Source organism: Neophocaena asiaeorientalis, unplaced genomic scaffold (assembly GCF_003031525.2).
Source record: "Neophocaena asiaeorientalis asiaeorientalis breed wild unplaced genomic scaffold, Neophocaena_asiaeorientalis_V1.1 scaffold15, whole genome shotgun sequence".
In the NCBI taxonomy this organism is placed as follows: Eukaryota; Metazoa; Chordata; class Mammalia; order Artiodactyla; family Phocoenidae; genus Neophocaena; species Neophocaena asiaeorientalis.
The window spans coordinates 12,239,912-12,252,868 of NW_020185328.1; the positions used below are offsets into that span (position 1 = coordinate 12,239,912).

At 33.4% G+C, this 12,957-nt stretch overlaps 1 non-coding gene across 1 annotated transcript; it reads right to left on the reverse strand.

The window, feature by feature from the left end:
- Positions 1-12,479: 12,479 nt before the first annotated feature.
- On the reverse strand, positions 12,480-12,586 carry LOC112392810 (U6 spliceosomal RNA). Its single transcript, XR_003001754.1, has one exon. It is a non-coding gene; the product is annotated as a U6 spliceosomal RNA (small nuclear RNA).
- Between the last annotated feature and the right edge of the window lie 371 nt (positions 12,587-12,957).

Consider the following 12,957-nt stretch of genomic DNA (forward strand, 5'->3'; position numbering starts at 1 on the left):
GAATGTGATTAACATCATGGTATTAATTACATAATGTTTCAAACATGTAAACCAAATCTAATATTATGATATTTGTTTTAGACCTATTTCAGAGCCTTGTATCAATCTGTCCACATGCCAAGGTGGAGAAATATAAACTTAGTGTTTTGTTTTTGTTTTGTTACAAAGCTGATCAAACTGGTTTTATTAAAAGGAATTAATCAAGTAAAATTCTAACTTGGAACCACAGAGAGCATTGCGTCATCTCAATGAAATATACAAGGAGACAGGTGAAATTCAAGAGGCAAGTTTCCTCATCAGCAAATAGGGCAAGCTGAATGGGATTATTTCTAGGTAAACCGAGATTCAACAACCACTTTCCTGCTGAGTCACATTTGATCAGCTTGTTTTCTTTTAAGAAACAACAATTACTTGTCCAGCCTTTGCATTCAGGAAATGCAGTTGCAGTGGGTGTGTGGTAGGGCTGAGGGAACACTAGGTGACTTGTCTTGAACTGTGTTTTCACAGCAAACACCACCTAGGTTTCATAGAGACTGAGTAGGACTGATGCTGATGGCTGATGGAAAGCTAAAGCCCCTCAAAATCATCTCTTGGCACTGAGGGTGTAAAAGTAAGCAATTGTTTACATTACATTGTTAATGTTTATGCTTCTGAATAAAACACAAAGGTATATAGTTTTATTTTGTAATAATCTATAAATACTAATTTGTTACTAAAATGAAAAAAAATGGCAATAAAGAGTGGAAAGAAATGATTTTCAGCCCCAAATTTAGCAATGATTTGTCAGGTGATACTGATAATTCATTTAATCCCATTCTCCACAATTTTGGGTACAATGATAGGAATACACAAACAAATCTCTAAGGCCCATTTTACTCTACCCTTTGAGCTTAAATATACATATATTTAAATTATACATAAATTGCACATATATGCATATATATAACATATATAGTCATATATGTATATAACATATGTATATATATACTACTCACTGTTTTTAGGAATGTGTGGATAATTTTACATTTAGCAAAGAAGTTAATTAAATATCACACATTTTCTTACTATTTCTAAATGAAGATGCAATACAAGATGCTATATATATAGGTTATAAAATATAGGTTATAAAATAATTGATCATTCCTTTAAAGTGATTCTTTAGTACACACTGTATAATATGGTGGCCATAAATGGGATATTTTCCATTAACTATAATTTTACAGAAATGTTTCTATAAACCATAATCTTATAGATATTTTTCTATAGACAGAAGCTAAATCTTGACTTTTTCCTTTATTGGAACTATGTGGCTATCTGCCATCTGTACCTTAGCAGACCAGTGAGTATTTATTTATAAGAATATAGCTTTAGATCCCTGGACCCTATGATTGAATAAAATGTGGTTCTGGCTGAAGAGTTACTGCACATCCTAAAGAAATAACCCTCTTTGCCCATAGAGCTTAAACAAGGAATGAAACACGCTATTTCCAATTGCACATTTACTTTATTGAACCCGAAAAGCATGTAGTACCTTGAAAACAACAACGATAAGATAATATCCTGTTAATTAGAACCGAAGAAAAAGCTTTCACCTTCACTGTTATGTTCTTACAACTCACATGAGTGTGGCAGTAATATTTAACTTGTCAGTCAAGATGTTTGACAAAATAATCATAATAATGAGTCTTAGGCAGTAATGAAAAGATGTGCCTGGCATATTGGTTTGTAAAATTTGCCAGACATTAAAATTCAAAGTTACTTTATATTAGTAATAATCTATGTGTTGTTATAAACACAACAGCTTGGCCATTTCTAGTTGTAATTATCAGTGATAAACTTGTCCAAATATAAAGCTATGCAAGCTAAGCAGTGCAATAAAAAATGTTTAAGAATAGTTTTAGAAAACATTAAAGAAAAACTTTATGTTCAAAAATCTCCTTAAAAATGGATAAGATTTTCTGTCTATCAGAACATTTTATATATATGTATAAAATACTTATATGTATATACACATAAAATACATACAATAATATATATCATGTATATGTACATATATATCCATACAATACTTTCCTTGCCCATAATTTTAAAAACATGCAAAAATGACATTTTAATGAAAGAATAAATGAATTTTAGACTCTATTAATAAAAAGGTATTGTTTACGTCATTTTCTATGCTGGGTATTTCAAAAATATTTGTGTATTTCTCATGACACTTTAAATATGCCTTATCAGCTGTATGTGAACTGTAAGCCTCAGAATCATTTCTTCATAGTTAGTTAGAGCTATAGCTAGTTCAGTTCTTATGTACTGCTATATGAAGACCCTTCCGTGAATTATGGGCATCTGAACTAAAGACTCATTGATTTGGCACAAGCTGTGGGCCAGGCACTGTGACTATATTAGTGAACAAGATAGGCACATTCTTGGATGTGACACTTGGAGCTCAGAGATGAGACCTAACATGTTCTACTCACCTTTAGCAATTCTGTCCAAACATCTCCTTAAGGAAGCCATATAGGCCACGCAAGATGAGGTTAGTGACTCTGTTATACATATTAGCAGTTTATAATCTCTCCTCTCAAACACACACATATATATTTCCATATATATATATATATATATATATATATAACTGTATATATAATTGTAATTAAATCATTGGGCTATTAGTTGTTTAATGTCTGTTCTCTGGCTAGAGTATAAGATCTTTAAAGACAGAAATTTTATCTTCCTACATGTGCTATATTCTCAGTGCCTAGAAATTGATTTGCATAAAAGTTAATAACCAAGATTCCACTTGATTCTACCAACAATATCATAGTATTAGTTGTGTTAAACTGGCTAATATAACCATACCGGCTTTCTTGGTTGATAGTTTTCTTTTTCTTTTAGCCCCTTAAATACATCATCTCACTTCCTTCTGGTTTCCATGGTTTCCCCATGAAAAAGCAGCCATTAGTCTTTCTCCTTTGAATATTAATTGAGGTATTAACTGAGCTGTTAATTGAGGATAGCTTTTATGTAATGAGTCACTTCTCTCTTGAAGCTTTCTGTATAGTCCTTTAGTCTTTCCACAGTTTGATTGTAATGTACACAGGTGTGGATCTCTGTCCTAATCAGCCCAGGTCCAGCCACCGGAAAACTAGACACAATCCCTAGCCAATCCTGAGCCTGCTCACCCTGCCTTGCCCATTCCTTCCCATAGAAACCACAAGAAAGGTTCTTGCCCACTTTTCCGCTCATTCTCTTTGTCTCTGGATTGACCCTGATGCTTCCCCCTGTGGTCCTGCATGGCATAGCATGCCTCCTCCTTTTGGAATTGATAGTAACAAACTATCTTTTCAATTGGAAATCATCTCCTAATTTGTTGGCTTTACCCTACGTGGATAATAATACAACCTATATTTTAATACAAAGGCTACTACAGAAATGGGGAAAAGGAAGGGACTAGAGCAAGTTAGAATGCCACAAAGATCCTCTCTGCTAGACTGTCCAATCTGCTTTAATTCCATCTAGTTCAGTCTTCAATTTATATATTGAATTTTTTCCAATTTTATAATTTCCAATCCGATTTTTTTATGGTTATCATTTCTCCACTAAGATTCTCGATCCTTTCTCTCACTATGTTAATCTTTTCTCTTAAGTTTTTGGCCATAATTATGATTGTTTCAAAGTTCTTTATTATTAATTCCAACATTTGAGTTATCTAAGGTCCTGAATTGACTGTTTACTTTTCCTGATTATAGATGACATTTTTCTAGTTTTTCATATATCTAGTAATCTTGATTGCATGTAAAATATTTTGAAGGATACATTTTAACTGGTTTAGATTCTGTTGTGTTCTCTTAAATGATATTGAATTGAGTTTTGGCAGGCCATTAAATTGTTGGCAGATTCTCTTAATTCGTTCAGGCTTGATTTTATTTTTGCTAAAGCAGATCTATTCTGCTTTTGTTATTTGTCCCAAGGCATGCTTTTTACACTAGAAGGTGGTTCTTACTCTAAAGTTTGGTCTTTCTGTGCATCTCAGCTGAATTCCAAGGTGCTTAGCAAGGTTTCTTTACTCTGGCTGGCTAGGAACTTCCATATCACTCAGCCATGTAATCTCCAGTTGGTCTCAGCCAGTCTCAGTAAATATGTTTCTCAGAATCTTTTACTGTGCATATGCAGTCTTGTCCTCAGCTGACAACTCATAGGGAGGCCCAACATAGACGTTTCACCTCTCCCATCCCCATAGCTCCCTGCTCTCTGGTACTGTACCTGCAAATACAGATGCTTCTGAAGTCCTCAACTTTTCTCTCAGCTCAGCAAAACTGCCATGCTTGCCTTAGTTTCCATACTCTGCATGGGGTTAGAAGACTGGCCCTGTCAAAGAACCAGAGAGAACTGAGTCTGACTTCATATGTTTCCTTTCTCTCCAGCATCACAGTGCTCTGGTACCACCAACTGATAATAGTTGCCTCATATATTTTGGCCTGTTGTACAGTTGTTTAGGGTAGGAGTGAAAGTACAGTACCAGTTATTTATTATGGCCTTTTTGTTTATTTATTTATTCAGAAGTTTAGAAAATAAGAGGAAGCCATTGAAATAAATCTCTCTCTCTCTCTCTCTCTCTCTCTCTATATATATATATATATACACACACACACACACTATATACCATATATAATTTTATAGTATTCCATGAATATAATAGTATTAGATATATACTGTATATTAGATTATATAATTTGATTTTTTATAAATTTACTAACAATATTATATATGTATGTTATACATACTAGAACTAATATATAGGCATGATTACTGTGCAATTCTAGTGTTACCTATAAATGCCTTATCATTTTGGCACTGTGCTTATTACATAAAGCTAAATGGGACAGGGGAGATATCTCCTTGCTGACATTATATGGTTATCTTCTTTTCTCATTTGATTCATTTTCAATGATCAAATTCTGTATTTCATTCCCATACATGATATATATGGACTCACTTCAGTTTGAGCACTAATTAATTAATTTGCTGCTATAAATTTATGTCTATGTTTCTGTAACTAACCAAATGTGTCTTTAAAATACAACCAGCATTAATTATATTTTTATAGCTCTGCAATATTGTTTTCTGTTTGCTGTGTCACATAGTCTTACACATGCTAAAGGGGTATCTCGCTCCTAATTCGATATATCTGCAGCAATTGAACCATGGCAATATTTTATACATCTCTCTGGATTTGAGAAAGAAGGGAATGACTTAAATAGTATTGCTACTTAGAAAAATGTCACTGACCCTTTACCTCCAGTACTCAGAATACATTTACTCTAAACCGCAAAATGTTCACCATCCCTATGTTCCATTCCCAGCTGCTCCTGCCACATTTTCCTTGTAAACTGACTGTTTGGTAGACTCCCTGAAGTCTATTTTGATCCCCATTATATAAGCAGTGAGGGTAACATAAGAACATCCTCAGGCTTAGACACAGTCAATAGTTTACAAATTATTTTTCAGCAAACTTTTATGGTCTATTATGGAGCAGTCATGGTTCTAGGTGCTGGAGATACAATGAGGAATAAAGTCAGGAGTCGATCTTTTTCATCTATAAGTTTTTCGCTGTTATCAAGGGTCTGGCATATAGTAAGCACTAGATCAATAATTATTGAATAATGAATGTTTAATTTTATATCAAGCCCTAAAGAATACAGTGGGATGAGAAAAAGAAACATATTTTTAAGCATCTTCACAATCAACAGTTGTCAGAATAGTATGATAAAATGTGAAATGTCAAGATTCATAATATGCTTTGTATTCATCATTATTGATTAATTTGAAGATTTGTATTACAAACTATCAATGCCATTTAAAGAATATTATTTCATTTTGTGATGCTAATTTTCTTTTGTGAATTGATTTTGCTTTTGACATAATTCTCTGGTTATACTGGCATTATGTAAACATAAACCCTTTTTTTTGCCAGTCAAGCTCCCTTTCTTTGCCAGGAAAGATGTGGGAAACCTTCAGGGGAAGAAATGGGAATAGCTGTCCTATCTAGTGCTACTGTCAACTTGAGTCTTTTTAGGGCAATGATACTCTGGGCAACACATGCACCAAACCGGAAGACTTTATTGATCTCCATATTAACAATTCTTAAGAAAAATTAATTACATACATAACGTCTTCACTTTATTTTTTCATGGTAAGCTTCATAGAAGCCAAGTGAAAATTTACGATGAAGGGGAGATTACTGTCAGAAAAATGTGTTTTATTATCTATACCAGACTACTAGAGCTAGTTCTTCATAGCAGTTTTCTCTTCTGAAGCTGAACAGCAGCAAGGTGAGTCATTATTAGAAGCACAGCAAGTTCCTGGATGCAACCTATTTGGTGAAAAGCTTATCCTAAGGCATTCGATTGCATGTAGAGAGGAAAAAGGATTTCCAAAGCAGAAAGATATCTTTGAAGAGTTTACACCCCTAAAGTGATTTCAAAGCAATACATTTTAGCTGCTTATAATTCTCTTTGTAAAGTACAATATGACCTGCTCCAGATATATGATATTATAGTAGCCATTTATTCAAAGAGATGGCTACCTATAAAGACTCGAACTCCAGAGAAAATTAAAACATTTTCCTAGATATGTACAGAAATGCTTTAAAAAGCATTTACCAATTCATTAAGTTCTCTTTTTCTTCCTTTCCTGGCCCCAAGTGGCCAGCTGTCAACTATGCACTGATGGAAAGGCCACTTTAAAAGGAGAGGGTTATTAAGAGAATGATTTGTTTCAGTGTACAATATTGTACAAGATGACTGAAAAATTAGGGTTTCATAAGGACAAACCTTATTTGCCCCCAAACATTTAGATTATAGGACTATTTATTGTAACTACCAACAAGAAACTGACTAAAAAGGGCATGATGCTTTCTGAAACATAGCTACTTGTGGACAGGGTGATTTATTTACTTTCACTTTATATTTACCTTTCGGATTCTTTAATCACAGGGGTGTTTACACTTTTTCCAGGTCATGAGTTTTAATTGCCATATACACCTTAGCATTAGCACATCATTTTGCACTGTTAGTTTTCTACATCACACATGACCTTCAGGCCATAGATGAATGCCTTTTGAAGCTATTGAATGCCTGAATAAAATGGACATTTTTCTGTATATATAACTCAAGGAAATAGTTTGATTGAAGAATATTATTATCAAGACTAAAAAGAGATACAAAGACAAATATGGTGTTAATTTTCCTTATGTCATTAGTCTTTATTTCACAATTTCACTTTAATCTATTGCCTCACTGCCCTCTCCTGGGAGTAGGGCTGAAAAATTAAAAGAGTGACTTGTTTGCACTCTAATGTTGAACATTGGAGGCAAAACTTTAGGGAATCGACTTGGCAGTGAACCAATGATGAGTTATTCACTGGAATATAAAATATCATATGGAGTGGTAGAACAATACAAGCAATGACATTAACTTTTGCCTGAAACTCTATTCTAAAATTATCCAGACCAGGACAAGAAAAATGCAAAAGTATTTTGGAAGCACTGTTTATTGAAATTGATGTGGAATGTGAGTTTGTGTGTGTGTGTGTGTGTGTTTTGGGTATTTATTTCTACCAACACTAAAAATGTTGCTGAGATTCACTTGACTAACTACTGGATGTCAGTGTTGTACCACTATTAAAAATTTGAAAAAAAATATTAGGAGTACAAAATTACTTACAAAAATTAATACATTAGAAATTTACATTTATAGAAATGATTAAAGGCCCATTAAAAGAATTTTTATCCACCCTGCTTATTTTATTTAGTTTCTTTTTTTTTCCAGTAATTAAAGTAGTTTAGATTAATCCATCCTAGGCTCAAAGTATTAACAAGATTCTTAAATATTTTCTCTTTGGATATTTCAATTATATATTGAAAAACACTGAAACCAGCTGAGGAGAAATAAAATAATGCTTTAAATAATTACCTATCTACCATCTATCTATCTATCTATCTATCTATCTATGACCTATCTATCTATCTATCATCATCTGGATACAACATTTCACAGCACTGTTTTCTAATTTGTTTTTTTTTTTGTTTTTTTTGTTTTTTTTTGCAGAGAGCAGATTAAAATTAGTTTATTTAAAGAAAATATCTTGGATATGTCATGGCAACTAGCCCAAAGCAAACCTTAATACATATGTGTTTTATTTCTCACAGAAAAATACTTTCTTTTAAATATTACTTCTTTATAGAGTTAGAAATTATTGGCATACTACATAGCAGTGTTTCTCGATCTTTTTTCATTACCTATTATCCATAAGAAAAAAAAATTTACAACACGAACAAAAGATTTTAAATACTAAGGAATAAGAGTTTATCTGTAGATTTGAGCTCTGGGAAAACAAAACCCATTGTATTATCTAAGTTTCTTCACCCTTCCCAAGCCAGTTTTCTCCCCCTTGGGGTCAATATCACCAACGTTGAAAATCCATGTTCTACTATTATCATCAAATTTCTATTGCCTCATAACAATCATTTATTCATTTCTCAAGCTTTACAATTACTTTTGGATTGAAAAATGACTATAGTTAACTAAACACACCATTACTTTTGTTACTCTTATTTTCAAAGGCTAATCTGGTACAATAATTAAAAAACTAAAGTGAGTTATTGATTATTACTTAATGCTTATTTTTCTGACTTCAACAGGCTATTTTCATAGTAAGTTTTGGTTTAGCCACCTCAATTCACCAATGAATAAAAACAGACATATATACAAATATAAACACATTACAAATTTTGAAAATAAAGCTTTTTCTTTGCTGAACTGTCTCCTCTACTTCCAAAACCCTTGTTTCCTTAAATTGTGTGAGTATATGGTCTAAAATTTATGCATAATATATTCTTGTCAATGAATATATTCAGAGTTGCTTGCCCTAGTACTGTAGCCTACATCTTTATTCCTATTAGCATTTATTTATTTTTCTAACACAAACCATTTCAAGAAAGGGAAATCCAGAAATCTGTTATGTTTTCAAACAAGTTACACTTATACAATAAATAAAGTAAAAATCCTTAAGGAGATTTGATTTCTAAAGGCCAAACGTGGTTATTTGATTACTACTTATAGCTAAAATAAATAAATAAATGACTGCTACGTAAACAAATGGTTTAAAAGCAAATATAATTTTAAAAGATACAACTTGTTGAATCTGGCATCATAGCAAATCATTTTCTAGAACTGTCTTCAAGTAAAAAATACGGGAGAATTAATAGTTCTTAACACTTTTCAAATTACTAGCCAACAAAACGTCAATTCTTATCTTGTATCATTAAATAATTGCCAACTGTTAAAATATTGTGAATGTTTTTAAAGGGAGAAAGTATTTAAAAATAAAAGAAGCTCATAATATTTGGGACATACCACATAAAATATATCCCCAATGAATGATTCAATAATATTCTTCATTTACGAATGACAGCTGACTTCTGAATTTATTTTATTTAGTTACTTTTCATAAGAAATACTAGTATGATTATATAAAAACATATGCAGCTCTGAAACCCCATGAGTGGCTTAAATTGTTTATAATTTTATCCATTTGGGCACGAGAATTGAAACAGTTAACCTTTAATTATATGTAATAATCAGGTGGTGAAAACATGGGTAATTTACATGAAGACTTGACTAAAAAGCAAATAAATATTTTATGAAGTCTTCATTTTAATTTTGTAACAAATGTGATCTTATGAAGACATTGTTAGGAGACAATTTTCATAGATGTCTCATATTTCTGCACATCTTTTGAGAAAGGGCCTGGACCACCTTTTTCTGGACTATCTTATCAAAGATGTTTGTAGAGCAAACAGCCTTGAAAGATATAGTCCCTTTTTTCCCCTCTTTCCCCCCCGCCACCCACATTCTAAGCAAATGGGGGGGATTAGTGTACCATCCAATATAACAAAGAAAATGTCTGCTTCTGGAGCAAAGGTCAGGCAGGTTTACTGTCCATTATGAAAGACTGGATTCCTAAACTAAAAATACACCTCTATGAGAATAGATGTCACACCCTCTTTTTTTTTTTTTTTTTTTTTTTTTTTTTTTGCTGGACGCGGGCCTCTCACTGTTGTGGCCTCTCCTGTTGTACAGGCTCCGGACGCGCAGGCTCAGCAGCCATGGCTCACGGGCCTAGCCACTCCGCGCATGTGGACCGGGGCACGGACCCGTGTCCCCTGCATCGGCAGGCGGACTCTCAACCACTGCGCCTCCAGGGAAGCCCATGTCTCTCCCTCTTTACCTCACCTTATGGGAACTAGATTTCAGAGATCTGGAACACATGCTGAAACACTGGTACTGTTATTGCTGTGAGTAATAAAGGAGTTTTGATGTCAGCATTCAAAGAATAATCTCTCCTTTTCCCCTCCTCCTCTTTATCTCCTTTCACATACGTATAACATGAATATTAAGTTGACCCATAATCAAGTCTCTTACAGGAAAAATACAGTTTTACTCTCTCTGCCTTGTTCTTGCCTGGGCCATCTGTGTAGTTCAAGTCAACATCACAGGTTAGGGGAGACCCTTCGGGAGAAATGATTTTCAGATTTCAGAATCGTTGATATTTTAGAAGGGGCGTTCACTGCATATAATAAGGTGTTTGGGCCATTACCCCTCACAAGGTAGTACAGTGAAAATAATGTGAGGGTTTGGCCAGGGACCCTTAGTTTAATACACTACCATTTCTTCAGAAAGCATGACTATTCAAACTGTTAAAAAAAGTCAACTGAGTCATTTTTAAAGGTCTACTGGCTTTACTCAATGATTCATGAATCGGGCAGCATTTAACCCAGCAGATAGAAAGGAGCTCTGAGGAACTGTGCAAAATGAAAAACTTTTATAGGCAGAAGAAAGCAGGAACAAGGAAGTTATACTAGGCCAAAGAACAGGTTGGTTATTGCAAAGTAACTTTTCTTTACACGATGTCAGAGGTCTATCAGGCACATTACCTAACTAGTGTTGATCAGGCAATTCCTGATTGACTAGTTTAAGATTCTATTTCTGGGAGAGCTGCAATTGTAATTAAGTCTCAGTTTGGTGACATAGGGCTTACAAAACTGGCTACTTTTTGGGTCCTTGGCTTTGTTTTTAACAATACTAAGAAACACTAGCAAAACAGTTCCAGTCATGTTTTAACAGCAAATGAGTTTTCCACAAATTTTCGAAAATGTTTGTGATACTAAGAGCTTTTTGGCTTAGGAACTGTTGAGGATTGTGGTTCTAGAGCTGTGGGTTAAAGGGAAGAGAGGTTGAAATAGACATAAGTCTGCTTATATCTGAAGTTTAACCTGGTGCCTAAATCCAACTGGTGGCCTGGAGCCACCAGTCCACTTTCAGCAATACATTGTTATTTAATTTTCTTCCCTTTAAATATTTCATATGGAGATGGATAGCAAGGATCTAAAAGGGATTTCTGTTTTTCTACTTTCACTGAACAAAATATCAGTACACAGATTCTCTCAAAATTAGTCTTTTTTCCCATTTAGTGAGAGAAATAGGAAGATAATCTAAATTTCTAACTTCTAGTATGAATTTTCTTCTATTCCTTGAAGCAATAAACAGTGGCCCTTGCCCTTTCAAGGGAGAGATATAAGAAAGGACATTAATATTAGGTGTTTTTTTAAATCCTGTCCTTGATCATGACCATTCAGATGACAATCTTTCCTGTTTTTGCAGGAGCAAAGAGACAAGAGTAAGGAAAAGTCTCAAGATCTTTCCTCCTTTGGATGCCAATATTAACTTAATGCGTAGTTAAATGACTGAGGCCCAGGGAGGCTAGATTTCCCAATCTGTGAAGTGGGAGAATTCCCCAAAAAGGATCCTTGTGAAAATGTGATGATGCATGCAAAAACAATTTGGAAAGCATAAAGAATTATGTAAAGGAACATGATTATTTTGATGAAAAAAATGGTTGTTTAAGCAAATATGTGCTTTTTAAGCTAGCTGATACTATTAAGAGAACTGGGTTTGGTAGACATCTTTCCATTCCTTGAATTACAAGTCCCTCAAGGCAATGGGTCAAGCCATGCTCATTTATGACTTTGCTAGAGCTCCTAAAATAATGATTTGCTTTTAAAAATCATTCAATAAATTGATGTAGACAGAATTATCATTTTGAATATTAGGAAAGTAATGTGCTTTAAAAGAAATGTGGCATAGAAAAATGTTAGAAGAGCACTTTGTTTGTTAAATTATGTAGAAGAGATAGTTTAAAGAAGTTGAAGTTATTTTAATTCAGAGGAGATAAGGGTAAAAACTAAGTAGATGGATATATATAAGTAGAACAAAGTAAATGCAATTAAATACACTAAACTAAATAAAAGATTATTCCTTTTGAAATTATTACTTTCTACAGATAGTTATGATTTTTATTTAATTTGATATCCTGGTTAGAATTAGAGCAGCAAGAAATATGCTTTACAATTACCATGTAAAAATATAGAACACTTCATAAATTTGCACATTATTTTTGTGCAGGGACCATGCTAATCTTCTCTGTATTGTTCCAATTCTAGCCTATGTGCTGCTGAAGTGAGCACTAAAGTATATCGTAATGACTAAATCTAAACAACTATATCAATGGCTTAAACAATTAGAGAAAACTGGTCTAAAATGGACCTGAAGTGTTGATGTAATAAGACATTAGGTACAGTGGTCATATGTGGGCATTACATCTCTAGCAGGACACTAGATGGGAGTTAATATTTTTTATTTTCATAGTAAGAAAGAACTATGGAAAAATTCACCTATATCTTAGGAGGAAATTTTAACAGACCTATATTTAATAAGTCAATATAAGAATATTCAACGGTGAATCCATTGAAAACTAAAGAAATATATTACCCTGGAGACTACCAAAGAAGAATAATAGTTTTAAATGTTGACTAAGTGTTAGGCAGAGTACTAAATG